Source organism: Patella vulgata, chromosome 7 (genome assembly GCF_932274485.2).
Source record: "Patella vulgata chromosome 7, xgPatVulg1.2, whole genome shotgun sequence".
NCBI lineage: Eukaryota > Metazoa > Mollusca > Gastropoda > Patellidae > Patella > Patella vulgata.
The window spans coordinates 49,865,012-49,884,596 of NC_065885.2; the positions used below are offsets into that span (position 1 = coordinate 49,865,012).

The 19,585-nt window shown below is 33.2% G+C and overlaps 1 protein-coding gene across 6 annotated transcripts in view; it reads right to left on the reverse strand.

Annotated features, from left to right (window-relative positions):
* The window catches only part of LOC126826646 (plasma membrane calcium-transporting ATPase 2), a 119,648-nt gene that overhangs the window by 77,308 nt on the left and 22,755 nt on the right, over positions 1–19,585 (reverse strand). For 5 of the 6 annotated variants that reach the window (XM_050555620.1, XM_050555619.1, XM_050555612.2 and 2 more), the window contains one exon: positions 17,987–18,038. The gene's annotated coding sequence lies outside the window, so the exon portion shown is untranslated. Of the gene's footprint in view, positions 1–617; positions 902–17,986; positions 18,039–19,585 lie in introns of those variants that run through there. The other variant, XM_050555614.2, reaches the window with a different exon arrangement.

Below are 19,585 nucleotides of genomic sequence, written 5' to 3' on the forward strand. Positions count from 1 at the left end.
AAACATGAACACAGATTGTGTTTACTGCCTCCAAAAAAGCCTATTACACTGCAAATATTTGTTAATGTACCAATCAAAAACTCAGTCAAATATTTTATACTCATGTCAACACTAGGTACAGATATGTAGTAAAACCTTGACTTAAAACATATGTATATTCCATTACAGTAAAATATACTTTCATGTTTTATAGGATGGGCTATATTCAATGCCAGATTTACTTATGTATGGGCTTGGCAGGTTAAGGTGTAAAATATTTTTGACACTGTCATAAGCCCTTGTTACATGTACTGTAGTCTTAACAATCTATCAACATCCTCAGCTTACTCAAATTTGTTTAAAACACACTTTCATCTTTCGTGGAGCATTGAGAGGGGCTTCATAAGCAAAATAGCACAAGGCCTATATTCATCTAAATTCATTTAATGCCATTAAAAACTAATTTTCATTTTTCCTCCAAAATCATTTCATTTTTCCACCTATCTAGTGTATTTTGAAATATAAAATGACATGTGATTGCACATAGCAGGTTAACTCACAAAAACCCCAGTAAACTTTGTAATATTATACAGAAAATACTATCTTTGGTTACTGTGGTAACCAAATAGAATACATACCTCCTAAAATTCCAAACAAAAGCACATGGATTCCATAACAAATGAATCCCTTACTGTCTTGACCTAGCAATGTCAATAAAAACTGTTATCCACTTGGTGAAAACTGGTACAATTTAATTCCCCTGTTTCTGTTGTAAAAATCAGTCAGTCAGTTACCTGATCATAACCTTGAAACACTACAGGTTTAACCTTGCAAGATTTTAAAATCCAACTTCTGATTTATTATAGAATAGTATATTAACCAATAAGATATACTGTCTGCCTACTAAATCCTGGACTATAGTGCATTCTACAGTCTATTTAAGATATCAATATGTCTAACTCAGAAACCAGCAATATAAAAATTGAGTTGTTGGAAGAATGGCAGCATCTAAAAGTATGACTAGCTTCACTGGATCTATATCAGGCAGTGAGTGTAGCCTGTTGCTTCTATTGCTACCAACTAACCAGGTATGCAGATGGCAAAGCCAGCCAGCAGCCATAGAGTGCTACCGAAACATTAACCCACATGGTTTTCATTGCTATTTGATCTTTCAGCCATTTTGAGAACTGTTAATGACTGCACTAAACACAAAGAATTATATAAATACTTGCTTAATAAAATAATATAGCAATATGGCAGCATGTCAGTAATTTGTACAGATCTTTGTTTTATCAGACCTATAATAATAGTAGAGGAGAAAACAACAAGCTTTACTCAACTGTCAACTGTAAATTTATATAGAGACAACTCAACAATAAACCTGACACATATTCAACACTGTAATTAATCAAAAACCTGATTCTAAAAAGGAGGCCAGGAGTACGGTATGTATGCATTGAAGGCTTTACTTAGTGAGAATAGGCATAAATTTACCCAATAAAGGTGCTCCTGTTCTATCCCTATGGGATCGAGCAACCTTGTTCGAAAAAATCTGAATAAGCACCACTATTAAGAAAATTTTGGTGTTAATCCATAGATTTGGTTAGGAAAAAAACTCAACCTCCAAATCAAAAAGCAATTTAGTAGAAGTTGAGAACAAAAAATTACTCAATCAATGTGAACCTGAAACGCCTCATGGGGTCAAACAACTTTTTTCATGAAACATCCATACATTAAATCTACTTCATTGAGTATTCCCTCAACCCAGTCCCATACGTCATGTTTATGTTATTGCTTTGTGGTATATATTCTGAATTGTGAGGTCCATCATTTAAAACATAGTTTTTAATAAACCAATTCATTTTATCAACACATTATATGTATGTTATATGAATTGTGAGTAATATGAAAATTTGTTGAATCCCTCTCTCCACAGATTTCTCATGGAATCTCGGGAGGTTTGGAAAACTGAAAAACAAACAGGACCTTATCCACCAGACATCAAACTATGCTTGACATAAAAAAAAAAGAAAAACCATTTAGGGACGGAATCAGTTGCTTTAGTCTAGTCCAAAGCTAACCTGCTATTTTAAGCCAAATAGCTCTATTTGATATTAATCAGTCTAAATAATTAATAAACCCTTTCAAGATATAGTAAGCTGCCAAATTCAAGTAAGTATATTTGCCCTACCTCTGTGCTCCAATGAGAAATTTAAACCTGTTTAAACAGTGTTCAGCTGTGCACACTGCCTTCTTAATTGTCTTCTAATTTTCATTTGGGACATAGATTGGTATTTGATGTTAAATCATTTTTCAGACAATTATATTAATTGCATGGAAGGACATAAGACTACCATTTTGCATACAACAAGATAACTATCTAAACCAAATAAACACATATTAAAATGAATAATTCTAAATCTGCCATTTGTAACAAATTTACTATAGAAAGATAACCACCTTTGTAACAAATTAAAAATCTGCCTTTAAACAATTAACACCTTGTCATGAGTTGACAATGAACAGTTCTGTTAATCTGATTAAAATCGGATGTTAAATTACATTAATTTATTTCTGATGTTGTTCTCTACTGACATCTAATATTTTCTTTGAAACCCGTGTTCAGAGCACATGAATGTACTGACATAACCGAGCAAATTGTCTTTATTCATACACAGGATTTCTTACTTATGTGGCAGCTATCACTAATTTCAAACTAGAGCTGTTTCCAGCTTTAAAGGAATAAAACCTTTAACTAAGAATAATTACAGATTGGATTGCATATTTTGCCTTTTTAGGTATAATGACCCAAATACAAGCCCTGGTGAAAACAAGACAAATATTCTACTCTTCTGATAATTAATATACTTGCATAAACCCATCCATTATTACATAAGATTCAAAATCAAATCAATGAACTTTGTGAACTGCCATACATATTTAATTAGATACCACTTAATGCCAAAAACTTATTAGATATTTTATAATGTTAAGATATTAAAGATGGGTTCCCAGAAAAGTATTTATTGGGTGGTTATTTCCAATAAAAGTATGGCAATTTTGGTATATATGGAAAGTAGAGATATCCAATCTTGCTAGAAAAATACTGGATTCCCAAAAAAACACTCATGGAACGTATACAGGACAAAAATGTAAGGGTTCCCCTAATCAACAGCCCGACGATTATGACTTTCTGTACGCACGATGTCAAAGGTCACAAGCGAACATTGAGCGCTTGATGTACAAGTTGATAAACTTTATGAAGAGTTAGACGTACAATACTTTCTGAGATAAAAATGACGGAAAAAGACGCGGGTAGTGGATAATCCGAGAATTTAATTAGGATTCGATATTTGTAATAAATAGTAAGCGATTAAAGACAACATCGTCTTATGTATGCAATGATTTCTCCTCTGACTCCCAAGACGTGACGTAAACATGACCTGGTTTGATCAAATTTTAATAGCAGGGCATTCCTTCGCAATTACAATGTTTGAGAAGGATTTGAAGCATAATTATGACAAATTAATTAGTTTGAATATGTTTTTGGTCCATATATACCATTAAATCACCCAGTTTGTACGCGGGAACCCATCTTTAACTAAAACATGTTTAAACAAAGAACTTACACCCACTACTTTTATGTATGTAATAAACATTTGTTTTATTTCCCGTCTTCATTAGCCCAGCATTGGAGCAGAACAGTAGGAAGTTAAACCCCAATTCATTTCATTTCATTTTTGCTTTATTTCAACAAGAAAGATATGGGTACTATAGGGGATGTTCACATTAGAGGAATTCATTAATTTTGAACTGTTACTATTCTATTCTAGTTGGTACATAGATTAGGGACATGAGTTTTCGATGTACCCAGTTCAAAACTGATGTGTAAAAGAATGTAGAAAGTTGGAAGGCTTTAGTCCAAACATTCTGCCTTTGGGAAAATATCCTGCAAACTGAAAGTAAAGATGGTTTACTTAGTGATGTAATATGTAATAAGAACATATATGTTACAGTTGTTTCAATTTATTATATAAATCATATTAACTACTGTGATGTACCCAAGCTTCAAATGATATGAATATAGAATATGCTAAATAATGTGATAAAAATAGCATATGCTAGGTTTAATTCTGTTCCATTGTAGCAGAAAAAGTTTCCATTTTTTTAAGAACTGAAAAATAAAATCAATGACTAATGCAATGAAGAAGATAACATCATTAATTAGATTCCATCTTGAAAGTAAAGCCATTCACTGATTGTAGAAACTGATAATCTAATTACAATAGTGAAGCCTTCAAAATATCTTCTTTAACATGATTAGAAAATGTTGAAGTCTTTAAACTAAATGCCAAAGTATTATTAAGTACACATGTTGAATATATATATGTACATAGTTATACATACAGGTTGAACACCAGGTAGAATACCCATCTAATTAAATATTCACCAAAAAATCACAAGGTATATATGGATGGATATAACAACTTCTCTTATTACTCAATAAGGTCGTTTCATTTCGTAATACATACATGTACAGGTCACATTTACGTGGAAATCATATGCAGTAGTGCGAAAAACACAACAGAAACTGGGTTTCAAAACACATAACGTTCTAGCATGTCATGCTATAATACTATCTAGTTTGAGGGTGGTGTACTTTTTACCTACAATCTTAAAGATACATTATGGATAATTAGATCAAGAGCTGGCAGTTCTCACTATAATTGTTTTAAACACTAGATAATGTAAAGGGAATTTGCTGAAAATTTCATTTTTATAAGGGTAGATAACCATATTCATGTCCATTTACTGAATGATTTATGTTCTTTGTCTAAAATGATTCATTCTGTTATGTTTATTATCACTGAACTTATACTTGGCAATTTGATTCACAATAACTTGTCTGGATATCACGTGGACGTAATATTCTGAGAATGAACGATTCTCAATAAAACTCTTGAACCTACATTAATATAATATTATATAATTTGTTCTTAATGAATACGCATTTAGAATAATTTGGACTGCTCTCATTTAGGCTAACTCCTAACCTTGTCTGATGAGAGTTACTTCTCGTTGCCGACTTCCTTTGCAATTAACGATTTATGAGATTGGTGTGATAAAAATAGCACAATCATCAAGGACGGATAACTTGAAAATGTGTCCCCCACCATAGATTAACCCTGGGGTTAGTGGAGTAGAATGGAATGAAACCACTGGGGATACCGAGGATGGTCTCCACTAAACTAGGTTTTGGAAGAGTTTTTAAATAACCTGAGATCTGCTGGATCTGAGGGATTAGCCAATCATGTGGTCTGTTCAGTAGAGTCCTTGTCGTCTACCACAGGGATCTGTGGGTAGACATCTGCAGTCATAGAAAACAAAATCAAAGCAAAAATTTGTTTAAATCAATGCCTAAAACGAAATAAAGATCTGTATTTTAATCAGATTGTTAGTAAACCTAGAGACAGCTGTGCCAAGTGAGATCTAAAAATGTTTAATAAAACACTGAAAAATCACCTCAAATATCAACATAATCTAACAACAACTATACACAGAGCCTTTTCAAGAATTAATATGTAGGCGTATCAAACCCATCACAATTAAGTAAATAATTCATGATTTATTGTAAGTTTCTACATTTAATCTATTCAACATTTAAGAATCATTAAAAAAGACATTAATTATCAATCTTTCGGCCTACAAATTATAAAATGTTAGAATTCACCATCTACATCAGCAGACAATGGTTTTTATTTGGCCATTTAATAAGAAATCATTAACATTGATAGATGTATAGAGGTTAGGTTTAAACACCGATTACTATTTCTACAGATTCTAATCAATAAATAAATAAAATTTAATGATTACAACTTCACTTTTGAACACAACAATGGCAACAAGGATGTCCCACATAAAACCACGTAGGAGGAATAGATTCAATATTCCACTTGGTAACATTGCGTTTTCTAGACAAAAATATAAATGACGTCAAAGATGAGTATTATTTGACGATGTGGAAAACGCAAGAGTATATGGAAATGAGATGGCAATTTATGACGTCTTTCATTATGTTATAAATTTGAAAGCAACATTTAAATAAAGAACTCCTTTGTATTTGCTCACAAAAAAAATACCGAACACCAAGTATATAAATATTGTGACATAATTCTTTTCAGTCTACAGCATAATTATATAATTTATTTCTATATAGTTTTACTTTAACACATATATATTTCTAAAAAAAAAAAACATTTCAATATTGCCAATATGATAAAAATAGATGATTAGAAATAAGAAGACACAATATATATAAAAATAAAAATAGAAGATTATTAATTATTTGAAGTCAATACAGTGCAATAGAACAATGAAGTTAATCCCTTAAAAATGTGAAACACAAAAAAACGTGCTTGCCAATAGTAGGTGTTCCTTTGTCCTACCGCAATAACTCTGTATACATTACAAAATTTAAGTGTGCCAGGAACAGTGCCGAGAACAGAACAGTTAATTATCTTGTAGTGTAAACAGGTCAAATATAACCGTTCTGTGCTGAGAACCGTGCCAATCTGGACAATTGAAATGAGGTGGTATCACTAGTATCAGCATCGTTCACAGTACGGCACAGTTAAATTTTCCTAATGCAAGTGCTATTCAGTTCTCAGTACGGATTTCTGGGCATGGATTAGTTTTAACTTTTGACCCTTTGACAAACCCCCTCCCCAACTTCTTCATGACTGAAAATAACTTCTCTGTGAAGAGTTCCACATTTAGCAATCCTGGCACGGTTCCGAGAACATTGTATAGTAATCTAAACAGTGCAATTTCTTGAATTTGATCTCACCTGGATTGGTTGCAAGTACAGTACGCTTATCGCGACCAAGTGTAAATGTAGCTATAGACACTACGACAGTAAAGCCGGTTTTAAAAATTTTAATTAATAAATCACAGTGACAAGCAATTGCTATATATACACCCACAACCAATTTGGAATAACAACAATTTACAATAGAATTTAGAGGTGGATGTATAAATTAAAACTAATGCCATTCATTTTGATTCATAATAAAAGAAATGCAAAAGGAATCTTTTGATTTTACTGACAGTGTTATTTATTATCTATATTAATTACATTTATATGAACCTAAGAGCAGTATTAATAACCTTTACGCCTATTATATTTCAAATTTGAAGGACACTTACATGACAATGTTTATTGTTTTACACTAAGGCCTAATCACAAAAATGCTACAACAGTAGCATATTATGTAGGATTTTCAAAAAGAAAGGGATCTCAAAATTTCAAAGTTACTTTAAAGAATTAGGGAGTTAAATATGACGAGAGCATCGCTAACACTGCAATATACATCCACATTCCAGCTTTGATTGATATGGTACTTTTTAAAATGAAAAGAATGAAATATGAAATGGCTGTAATATGATCAGAGGCAAAGAAGGCTAGGCGTTGGGTTTGTTTTGCCAAATTTACAGACAAAATACTAACAAAACAGTGGGTGTGACACTGCCCCAGGAGGTCGGGGCAAACATCAAAATAAATAGTTGCTGTCTTTACGGTATAAGGAATAAATATGCAAAGTTCCAAGATGATCCATTCAGAATTGCAGGGTTGGATATGGAACAATATAAATAGGTACCACCCTGTTATTGAAATGACAACATCAATAGTTGCCGTCCTTAGGGTATAAGGAATAAGTATACCAAGTTCCAAGATAATCTATTCAGAATTGTGGCCTTCTGGCGCTAAAGGCAAAAATTGGGCGTGGCTCTGCCCCTGGGGATCGGGGCATTCACCAAAATCAATAGTTGATGCCCTTAGGCTATAAGGCATACATATGCCAAGTACCAAGTTGATCCATTCAGAATTTTAAATGCCGGCCATTTGCTATCATGTGTATTCTCGGAGTAGTAACACATGATGTAATCGTATGGAAAAAAGGGAGAAATTATGAAAATTAGGAATGATTTTCATAAATGCAGAGATGTCCTTGACCTTTAGATAATTTGAGTGCATGGGCTTCACCATTCCCGGAATTCCCATTCCTGTACTGTAGGCACTCAACACAAGCGCTGACGGAGCGAAGGAGTGTCTGGGTGGTTCTCCTACCGATAAAATGTGTAAAATTAGGATTGATTTCTGTGCAACTGAGGCCATTACAGCAGCGATTTTCTTCAGATGAAATATATTGCGCTTAATCCAACGGATTCATTGACACTTTTCAGAGGTCCATGGATTGATAAATTAGGTAAGTTAGTAAAAATTAGGGGCACACCAATCCATGGATCGCCGAAAATCCTTTGGACCACATCTTTTTTGGGGGGGCCCTAATCCCTTCTCCAGCTCGGAGCTCTGCAGGCTGGTGGGACAAAGACCCAAATTTTTTTAGGGGGACCCAAATAGTGAAGGCCTGGGACATTTGTCCCACTTTGCTCTACCTAGATCCGGTACTGGAATTGGGAGTGAATCTTTACCCTAATATTGAGCAAAATACCATCAAGGGTGAATGCTTGGGGTAGGTAGTTCAAGATGACTATTGCGTGAATCTTGAACTAATGTTTAATTTTGGACTTGCGTTAGAAAGTGAATCTTCAGTGAATGTGTCTTGGCTTCAAGTGCATTGCGGGGTGAATCTTGACCCTTAAATATTGAGCTAAATGACAATCCGGGGTGAACGCTTGAGGGGGTGTAGTTCAAGATTCCTATTGACCGGTGCATAAATATGAAGGAAACCACTAGTCTGGCTAGATTATCTGGTCTTTAATGTTACCATTCGTTAGGTTCATACTTATAGCTAAAATGTTCCATCTTATCTAAAGGCTGAACAAAATCTGTAAGAAAGTTATGTGTAAATAGGGAAATCCAGCCATTAATGCCAGGCTAGAAAAGCGATAATTACAGCGTTGACAAATTCAACAAAGTCATCTTCAACACTGTGGCATTCAGTAAAAGTGATTAGATGTGGTAAAGAATTATCTCTATCAATCTGCTAGAGAATGTAACTAATAGCAGGAGAAATAATTGGTCTCCAATGTTACCATGGTAAAATGGAAGTACTGCCAATGATAACCACAGATATCAATATACCTGAGTAATGTCTGCTGTAACAACCTGAATTATAAGAATCCAGTTGTTTATTACAACTACAAGTGAGAAAACATGAATTTTTATAGATTTGATTCCAGATAGCTAAAACAGCCATACTGTTCCCAGCATTAAATAGATCAATAGATTCATGAAGATTTCCACTGGTATCATGATGCCTTATACTATCAATGTCTACATAAAAGATTATCTATGTTTGTGTCAATTGTAACTGTAGCAAAAACTTAACATCTAAAATTAGCCATGACTATCAACAACTTAAGACCGACAACATTATTTCTGTGACATTAATTTACATCTAAGAGGGAAGGTAGAGATGAGTAGCTATTATTTAATTAAACACTAGATTTTCAAGAAAAAAGACACTAAATATGTCTCTTCCAGGTGCCCTTGCCCTGCCAATTTGGGGCCATGTAGCTTTATCTCAATAAATTTGACAAGAATCCCTATGGACCCTATAATAGAGCATCCACAGAATCACCCATTAACATACCTACCAAATTTGGTAGAAATCGTATGAAGTCAATAATAGCGGTACTGAAATTTTCTCAGTAAACATTTAAAATCTCTGGGGAAAGAATCAGATATTTTAGGCTAGTCCAAAGCTAACCTGCAATTTTAAACCAAAAAGTTCTATTCATATAAAGTTAATCAGCCTGGTCAGAATTTACAAACATATGTCTATAGCAACATTATTAACACCTCCCTGGCAACATATCTATCAAATTTGGTTGCAAACGATTTACTAGGGTAGTGATTTGAAAAAAAAAAAAAAAGTTGAAAATATCTAAATCTGTCCCTTCAATTCGGCCAAATCAATTGCTGCCAAAATTCGCCTAGCGTGTCCAGGATCGCGATTGTGTCTGCTGCTTTTGAAGAGAAGTAACTTGATTTGAACAATTCTTAAAAACCGTCACCAAATCAACAAAACTAACAAATTTGCTTGAAATTCCTATTGGGTCATATGAGTAAATCTATAAACACCAGCCTGTCGACATTTATATGAAATCTATCAATTGCTTCAGAAGAAGAAGTCTATTTGTTTACGCCAGACAGTTGATACAAAGTAAACTTGAAAGTCCAAATCCACAGGTCATCCAATCTAATTTGTTTCATGATCATGATACAACATCCAACCAATTTCCTTTTAAGACTAATATATCCTTTTTGTTTTATCACTTAATCAACTGGTAGTTACATAAATGAATTTATAGAAATACAAGTTATATAATAGGGAAGAGGAAGTACAAGTAATTCTTTGGATGTTCCACTCACATATATATATTTTCATTCCCAAAATAGAACCAATCACAATTCTCTGATTCCCAAGTTGACTTTTATCAAATGTCCACTTAAACATGTCAGAGAATCAATACCAGTAAAAATGAGGAAATGTGATTAAGCCAAGTTTTAGTCTTTTAAAAGGCAAGTCAATCAGGCGATTACCCAACCTCAATGCATATTGTGAAGTGGGATGAGAAAGAAAAAAATTATTTGAAGTGCTTCAGTAATTTTCATTATTGTGTAAAGCTAAATCAGACAATTATTCATTATTTGCCACTATGTTCCTGTGCTATATAGTATTTCAACTTGCAAAAATTAATCTAAAAATTGGTGTAATAACCTCATTACCAAAACCCATGGAAATCAACTGTGATTGTGCAGGATAAAAGCCTACAGGAGTTTACATGAGAAGGGTTCACTAGTCCGCCGCTATAAAAAAATTCTATAAATATGGGTATCAAAAAAAAAAAAACAGTAGGTATGGTGGCTGATTGGTATCATGTCGTGATGTTGTGGAAGCGGACGTTAAATAATACTGTTTCACACACATCACAACATTTTAACCCAACACCACTACAACCCGACATTTTAACCCTACAATACAACATTTTTACCAAGACAGTAAACATGTTGTATTGTCCTGTTAAAATGTTATGATGTCGTCTATCTTCCTCTCAATACTATGATTATGTACACTGATCATGGTGTTGGTCAAGTAAGTTCCTCAGAATTTTGCAGTGTGGTTTCTCCATTTCAGTAGTGCAGGACGAAGGGCCTGGCAATGAAATGAAATGAAATGGAGTTTAACGTCCTACTGTTCTGCTCCTAACCTGGGCTAATGAAGACGGGCATACGCCATACAGTGTGCTATGAGGGAAATTTTGCCCGGGCAGCGGCACTACGGCCTACTCTTATATCGAATTCCAACTGCCAAGGGATCTTTTACGTGCACGCCAATGTGTACACGGGACCTCGGTTTTTCGTCCCATCCGAACGACTAGACAGCTTTCCTTGTCAGCCCCTCCGTCCTGCATCACTGACAAGGGAGAACCACGCCGGAAAATCTGGATGAACTTTCTCGGCCAATGCAGGGATCGAACACCCGACCTCCAGCCTAGCGAGCTAGAGTCTTACCCACTTAGCCACGTGATCCCCAGGGCCTGGCAAAGAACAGTGTCTAGTTATATATGCTGTATGTAGATGGGACAAAAACACAAGTCCCTGTGTACACATTGACATGTACATAAAAGAACCCTTCACAGTTGGAATTCCATACAGAAATGCCAATGTCCCTAGAAAACTTACGTCATAGCACTCTACATAGAGTATGCCTATCTTCAATAGTCTGATTGGCACAAAAGTAAATTGAACACTCATTATCCAAATTGAATGGTCAGCTTTAAACTGAACACAAGTACATATTAGATGATTTTGGGTGATTTTAAACGATTTTTTCGAGTTTTTAAACAACGATTTGATATTGAATGAATGTGAAAGAAATTAGTGCTAAATACACAAGATTAAATGATACCTGGGTTACTGTGTATACAGTGTACTATGAGGGAAACTTTGCCCAGATAGCGACGCTACCGGCCTACTATTAGATTGAATTTAATCAATTCTTGGAAAAATGGTTACATACCATTAGATGCATTGCGTACATACCATTGTCAGTGTTGGTGCATTACATTGCATTGTTGGGGTCCGTGTATTATATTTCATTGGCAGTCAGGGTTGGTGCTTTACATTTCATTGTCAGCAAGGGTAAGTTACATTTCATTGTCAGGATGGACGTGTTAGTATTATTGTCAGGAGTTCGTTATGGGTCTGCATTTACATGTAATCATCAATCGTAAAAATGGCAATAATAGATATCGGCGGACTAGTGAGCATTCCCTGTTTACATAAATTAATTTTTGACTTTTTTCTCTTTAAAAATATTTGACTTTAAGTTTGGTGGAAATATGTATATTGAAAAAGCAAGCAGTGAGGCTGATTTCCCCTGCCTAAATTCCAAAATAAATAGATGAAACTTATTAATTACTTGCAGATTTATCTTTTTGTAAGGCACTGTGTAATCAAACTGCTTATCTCTACTTAGCCTAAGCAAAAAATAAATAAACATACAAGAGTAAGACTAAGAGGAGGGTAAATCTTTTGATAACAGAACCCTATTGGAGACCTTGACATACAACAATAAAGGTCCTGTTGCTTTAAATTGCTACTCTACAGAAGTCATTGGAAGCGATAAAATATTGTAAACTATTCTAGCTCAATCTACCCAATTTACATTGGTTACATAACTAATCTTTACCACCAGATAAATGAGGAAAAAGAAGGGTATCATATTAATATATTCCCAATATAGACCAGTCATCAGTCTTTATATCAATCAAGATTAAGGCTTCATGAAATAGTCAATTAATATTTTCTATCATAATGGCAGTATAACAGTGAATCTAAATCATTTAAAGAAATCAATACCCAGTATAAAGCATTATAAAGATAATTTGACACTAACCCTAAATTGTCTTGATTATCCTATATATAACAGTACTTTCCAAAGGAGTGTCTTACCTTTTCTTATGTAGGCTACTGGTATACATGTGTGCACTATGTGCTTTTCAAATATGTAAAAGCATGAAATTATTAATCTTTCAATTGTTCACTATTTAACTGATAATCATTTGTAACATTCAGTGTATTATCACAAGCATTCAATTTCCTTTACTAGATTTGTCTCAATAAGAATGAGAGCTCTAGAGATTGTACATCTATCATTTTACTACTACAATCAATTTGGATGAAAAATGCTTTATTTCTGTTACAATCCGTGTTCCATCACTATAAATGTATTAAACAAAGCATCAAATATAAATAAGATGTCTGTATTAATATAGTGAAAGATTATGCAGACAATAAGCCTAAACAAAAGTCATCCCATCATTGCCTGAAAACTAGACACAATTTCCTAACAAATATATTTCATACAAAGTAAAAGCTATGCAATTTTGAAGCATCATCAAATACCAAGATACCAAGCTTTAACTTTGTGATTACCATAAAAAAAATACTTCCATGCATTTATAATTGATGTAAAAGTATATAAAGGGAAATAACTCTATTGTATTTAATTTCAGTTCTCCAAAAACTAAACAATTAACCGACACGAAAGTTGAATATCATGAGTTGGAAATCAATTCATTCAAATTACACATCTGATGTAAATATCACAAAATAGGTTAACATGCTTATTTTTATAACTCTTGAAGGTATTCCGATTTATTTGTCAAATTCATAATATAAAATTTAAAAAACACAGGTGGCCATCAATACACTCAGTTTACCTCCACAAAGTGCATGCTTTATATGTGAAAAAGTTTACACATCTTATATATTTTTACAGTCATTTACCATAGGTGTTTTAAGATAACTCTTAAAGATACATTATGGGAGATTCGATAACGAGTTGGCAGTTCTCACTATAATAGTTAAAAACTAGATAATGTAAAGGCAATTTGCTGAAAATTTCATTCAAATTGATCCACTATGAACCAAGAACTAAGCGACTGAAATTCCCGCCTAGCCTCGATCATCATTACTAATGTCAGTAGGATAAACAACATAGTCTCGATTATCCATTTAATCGATAAATCGTGAAGGACAGTTATGCAGTAAATCGGCTCATAATCCACTATAGATCGCAGGCTAGCGATGCCATCTAGAGTTGATTATGGTCTGGATAGGTTAATTAATGTCTAATTAATAATTCATATAACATTTCAGGCTCAAACAAAGACCTGGCTCCAAGTTCACAAAGCATTCTCACACTTAATTTAAGAATTTACTCAACTTTCAATCACTGTTTATGAGAAATATCTTTGCTCCAGAAACACAAAACTTTGAACATAGTTTCTTATCGGTGTATTTGATACATTAAAACAACAAAAGTTTTATAAAGGGCTATATTTTAGTTAAAATAAGGTGAACAATTTTGAGTAAATTCTTAACTTAAGTCTGAGAATGCTTTGTGAACTCGGGGCCTGCAAATACACCGATTTAGCTCTTGCATAATGTATGTTTAAATAAACCATATACCAGTATTTATTGATTCGAAATGGTAAAATTCTCTAGAGGACTTCTTTCTTAACTGGAAATATATGAGTTAAGAGGGAATTATCTTCACAACTTTATTGATTTTAACAAAAATCTAGCTTTAAAACAACCCCATAAAATTCTGATATTTGTGTGCCATTCCTTACACCTTTCTTGATAACTTCTGTTTTTGTTGAATCAGAAAAAAAGGCTCTTTATCCTTACATATTATTAGCACATCTGTATTACACTATTTTTTCACACTCAAATCTCTTAGAAAATATTTTCTGCCCGTTATAGTATTTTTCTACATTAAAAGCAAATAATTAATTGAGAAACAACCAATTTGAGAAATAAGGTAATTTTTTTACCAAAATCATCATTTCCTTAAAAATTTCGAATTGTTTCAGCTATCGCTATAGAAAGTTATCAAATTTTAAGTAATTTGAGAATCAAATTTCCTGCTCAAAATCATGCATGAAAAAACATTAAACAAATGTGATTTACCGTTGAACATTGATGAAAGGGGCACAACTCTTCCATTATTATAGATAGTCATGATTGACTATTTTAACTTTTTTTGTACAACATTAGTAGTGATTATTTATAACTGGATGATTGTAAATCTCTGGATTCATGCTGTTGATGGTGTCAATCGAAAGATTACATATAGGTGTAAACACGGTGTATAACTATAAAATCATGACCTGATGAACTTAAACACTGTATATAAATTTAAAGTCAATTGGATTAAATTTAGCCTCTCGATCGTCCAAAAGATTTCTCAAAGTGATCAAGGGCCATAACTCTGGCAGTAATTGTCGGAAATCGTTGAAAATCAAAAGGCTGCCTCATCTGATACCTAAAAAACTGTGTATAAATTTTAAAGTGATCAAGGACCTTAACTCTGGCAGTAATTATTGGAAATCAGTGAAAATGAATAAGATTCCTTGTCTCATGACTTTTAACACCGTGTAGAAATTTAAAGTCAATCGGATATTCGACCGGACAATATGACCCCACATTTCAATGTGGGCGAATAAAAATTGGGAAGTGAAACTAAACGTTGACTATACCAGTATCATGGTTATGATATTATTTAATCAATGCACACATCTTGTCAAAACTACATTGATATAACTTGGCTCAGAAAAAAAATAATCTAAATGAAATTTTCAATATATTCATTTTGCATTATCTATTTTTGAACTATTATAGCAAGAACCGCCAGTTCTTTATCTAATTCTTACAAATTGTATCTTTAAGAGGTAGTAATTGCAGAATCATTGCATTAACCTTTCAATAGTTTTGTCCAAAACATCTGAATCTCTTGCAAAGTCTCGAACTGGAAATTGAACTTATTCCACGCCATTAAGCGAGACTAGAAGTAGAAAATTAAAAGTAGAAGCAAAAAATTAAATGGTTGAATGATTTTGCCAGGCGAATATGAGATGTATGTATTCATCATATGGTATCTTATTTGATGTACATGTGTGTACATTAATTGCTGTCTTAATGAAGCTGTACATCATTTTGCTGAAGTTCATATACATGTATCGTAATAAAAGTGTAGAAAATATCTCTTAACATTGTTGAATAAATCATAGAAAGAATATTTCTGTTTTTAAGAGAAATACATTCCTCATTAATAAACTGTGATATTGCACAATTTAAATAGTATTCTCGATTTCAAATTTTGGATAAAATGAGCTTTTGATTTGAGATCAACTGAGAATAAATTGTCTTTAAATCATGATCAATAACGCTTAAGTCGATCTGAATGTTTGCAGTTAGATCTAAATTCTATGCTTAACACATGATTGCCTGGTGTTATTTGAAAAAGCCAGTCATTGACTACAATCAATAATTTATTCTAATAATTTATTCTCATAATATTGTTTTTGTTATGCACAATGTTCCACACACACAGCATAAATTTGTTCCTTCTTTTATATGTAAGTATAAATATATGTGCCTACTCTTTAGGAGAAACAAATATATCTGAAAAAGCCAAACTGGGAGCATATTATGTAATGTAAAATGTTTAAAAATTATAGTCTAAAAAAACAACATAAAAGTTTTTTTTTGATTTAATAATGTTCATATATTCCCCCCCCCCCCCCAAAAAAAAACAAATTATGGCTGTTATATATCATATAATATGTAGAAATTCATTCTCTTTGAACTTCAGCATTTATGGCTTTACCACAGTGTGTGAATGTTGATTTTACTGCGACTAGAAAAGCTATCTGGCATATTATATAATGTATTCTGAATTCCATATTCTGAAAAGATCTTATCTATACCGTTGTTATTTCTGAACTTGTTACTTTGGATTGAAGACTTACACTATATAAATAAATGCTGTATGTTTTGGAGTGACATCATTTAAAAATATAAGATGCAAAGCAACAAAACAAACACCCACTGCAGTGAAGTCATTTGAGTCTTCCACAAATCTTGCTGCATATTTTGTCCTATTATGAGAGCACTAACAATTGATCAACAAGGGTATCAAATATGAAATAATTATCAGAAATAATCAAAATTGGCTTGTACTTATTTCTAGTGACAACATGTATTATACAAAACATGTACCGGAAATCAGATGATAACTTTCCAAGCTATCAGCAACTGTTAAAATTCAGTAGGTTTCTTCGTATCATCAAAACGTATATTAAAACTGGTTTATTGACCTAATTCCGACCAATGTCACGTGTCATTGGAGATTCTGTTGGAAAAATTCACAAACTATGCTGAGATTGTCTTCATTCACCACGTGGCTTATCACAATAGCAGCTTACTGGACCTATTACGATTAATCAGCAAGCTAGTTTTAATTTTTTACACGATTATCAAAATTACCGTTACGTGTGCTAATTACTCGGATTATGAACCACACATTGTTGTAGAGTAGCCGACAAGCAAGTTTATTGACTTCGTAATTAATCGGCTAGATTAAACACCAATCGTCTAAAGCCCACAAAAAATGGACAACAACACAAAACATTTGAATGTGGGTGTATAAAAAAATAACATTGCAAACTGGACATTTTCAATCTTTTGTTAATTCTATGAGTAAATTTATTTCTTGTTATCCTTACCGTACCATTTTTATTTGGCTATAGTTAAAACTATTAAAATTTATAGACAGGTGTATTCCACTGGCCAGGCATTTTTGCATGAAAAGAGAGAGAGAGTGAGAGAGAAATGGGGTTTAACGTCCACTCGACACAAACTAGGTCATTTCAGGACTAACATATGGTTTACTTTTATTTCAATAATTTGCTTGCGCGTAGGGGTCTTTAGCAGTGGGAGGAAACCGGAGGACCCGGAGAAAACCCATGAGGTTGGACAGGCGACCCTACTCCTTGTCACGTACAACCGGGGAATCAAAACCACGCCAGTTGACTCAATGACAGGCTTTATGATACAGCGCGCACATGCTAACCATTCGGCCATCCAACCCCCCTTGCATGAAAAGAAAATTAAATTAAAGCTCACCTGTTCAGCACATTACTTATGTGCTCTTCTTGAGAAAAATCAACTCTCTATGCTGTAAAGAAAAAAAGACATTACATTTAAAATATTAACTTTGTTCACAGTTCTTTATAAGTCAACTGAAAATTCAAGTCCAAGAGTCATTTGATTGTCAGACTTTCCCTCACTGTATATAATAAAATCATGCATATTGCCATTTGCTTCATTCTACAGTGATGTTAGTTTTTCCATGATGAAGAAATGCATTGGAGAAGTGTTTATTAAATAATTGTATATGAACATGCCCAAGTGATGATGGAGAAATGTAAATGTTTTAAAAATCGAAATTGGATGGGCATGACTTGTATTTGTGTTGTTAAAGAAATGTTTATGAAGATTTAGGTGTCTTTTCATGGAAACACTGTAGATATTAGAAAATGTAAAGAATCGGAGCTTAAAATCATTTGACAAAATGTATAAATATCATTTGACAAAATGTATAAATATCATTTGACAAATACAAAAACAAGCCAACAGTGGGGCTGATGTCCCCCAAGAAAATTCCAAAATAAATAGATGACACATATTAATTAATAGCATATTTATCTTTCTTCAAAAGTATTGAGCAAGCAAACTGATTATCTTATACTTGGACTAAGCATAAAAAGCTCACTATCAAACTCAGTCAAGGTTTTGAAAAGGTTTTGAAGTACTTGGTAGTGAAACTATACACTAAGTTTCATCACTCTCCATCAGTTAGAATTAAAGTTAATGATTGAACTCAGTCAAGACATTCAAAGGGTGTAAAAAAAAATTTGAATCCACTAGCCCAGGGCTAGTAGTCTACTGTCAGACACTAACCTGGCATTAATTTCCACTAGTCCTTAGTTGGATAAGATTTAAGCCTTAATATTAGTCTACATGTAAATAGAACTTGATAAATGGAATAATTGAAGAAGAGTAGGTGTGAATTATGAAGTCTGCACAAAATTCTCCTCCCTTATACACAGCCATAGTACATGAACATCAGGGATGTTATAATTTAGCCCGTCAGACATTTTTATTTGGGGTTAATATAGGCAAAATTAGGTCGCAAGAAGTCGTTTGTCAGCTTCAGGAAATAACGACAATAAGCTTCCATTCCCTCTAATCAACTTCAACTACAAATATTTTTATGTTATGTTGCATGTGTTCTGAATACAAAAAAAAATATATGCACCTCGCTATTTTTCATATTTATTTGACAAACGATATTCAAATTTATGTTAACAATATTTCGTTTTTTTGTAACACGGTAGAATGAAAGTGACCGACCCGTACCTGCTTCAAATCGACGTCAGTAATATTACTCCAAAATTGTGTGTATTTGTTTATACATCAGAAAATGAAAGCATAGTTCGTGATGTCGAAATATTGTTTGTTTATACAGCAGAAAAGGAAAGCATAGTTTGTGATGTCGAAACATTGTCTTCTTTATAAAACGGTATTTTAATATTACAGTGACACCTGTATGCAATACAGGTATGGTCTCCATGTTAGTGTTATTTGCCCACGTGACACATTTATTCCTGCCCCAAAAAACTTCTAATAGCGATGTAGAAAGCAACGAGAACTAGCGTGCAA